This window comes from Thunnus albacares, chromosome 10 (assembly GCF_914725855.1).
Source record: "Thunnus albacares chromosome 10, fThuAlb1.1, whole genome shotgun sequence".
Classification (NCBI taxonomy): Eukaryota; Metazoa; Chordata; class Actinopteri; order Scombriformes; family Scombridae; genus Thunnus; species Thunnus albacares.
This window is the reverse complement of record NC_058115.1, coordinates 15,274,832-15,276,242: the sequence shown is the minus strand read 5'-3', so window position 1 is coordinate 15,276,242 and position 1,411 is coordinate 15,274,832.

Genomic DNA, 1,411 nt, shown 5'->3' with positions numbered 1-1,411 from the left:
GATGAAGTCATTTGACAATAGACATAACAATGTTCCTGTGGCTGTAGATTGGTTTAGAGATTTTATGTGGTCTTATAAGGATATTATTGCAAACACCCTTTACTAAAATAAAGGCAACAATTAAAGGACACAAAGAAATTAAATGGTTGATAAAAAAGTTCAAACCTGTACAATATGCTGTTCTGCGACTATAACAAGAGGATGATGTTTAAAAAAGTAATAATTATTGCATTATTATGCAATTAGATTATTCTCCATCACTCAGATACAATATATGTCTTGCACTTTGCATATATTGCACTATGCCTTTTTCATGACTGGATACTTAAATGATTAACCTGAATTTAAAATACAGTTTGTTGTGTTTTTATGAGCTCAACATGCTGTTATAATAATGACCTGTCAGTGGATTCATATGAAGACTCTCTGTCATGTTGGAGGTTAAAAAGAGAAGTAACACCAAGAACCACTTCCTTTTTCCCGCTCTGCTTATGAAAAGATGAACATAAAACAACGCTCTGCTTGGTCAAAGTTCCCACACGTTCTCCTCTGAGGCCGATCACGTACATCGTACAGGCTGTTCGATGTAGGATGTTCATGTTTTCTATTCAATAAAGTAGAGAAGTTTGTCTGAAAGCTGCTGACTGGGTCAACAGAGGCTGAACAGTGAGGAGACATGGAAGCTGTGGTTGGACTGTTGGTGATGCTGCTCGGAGTCTCTCATGGTGAGCTGTTTCACTATTTGACACATTAATATTGGATTCAACATTATATGAATAACATATTGTGAATCTATGACTTTTTATGCAGCTGTAGGATCAAGTCTGATCACTTTTATAGATAAATCCAGTTCTAAGAATCAATTGACAACTGCAGCAGTTTGAAACTGATGTTTCTGTTTCTCTTCGGTTCATCAGGCTTTTAAAAAATGTCACAAAAAGTTGTTTCTTAGAGCAATAGCAAATCTGGATATCAATTCCACATCCATGTGCATGTACAGTAAAAATTATAATTATTATCTACTACAGGTGAATCTATTAAATTAAACTTTTAGGATGAACGCACTTCTTCACTGAGAGTTCAGAAAAACTAAACTAAAAATGAACAAGAAAACTCTCAGTTATATTATGTTTATACTAACAGTATGCTTTTTTTAATTGGAATCATCATTGAAATTACTGAGAGTTTAACTTAAGATGTGTTTCCCCCCAAACAGATAATTTATACTTTTTTTGAGAAGTTTCTGTAGATGTGAAAAGACACAGCATGAGTTTATAATGAATGCTGAGGTTAATTTACGAAAACTAGACTAATCTAAATGACTAAATGTGACTAAATATTACTATTAACTGACAGGTCCGTGTAATGCTAACTGTGCTCTGAAAGAGACGGAGTTGTTTCTGTTTTAAAA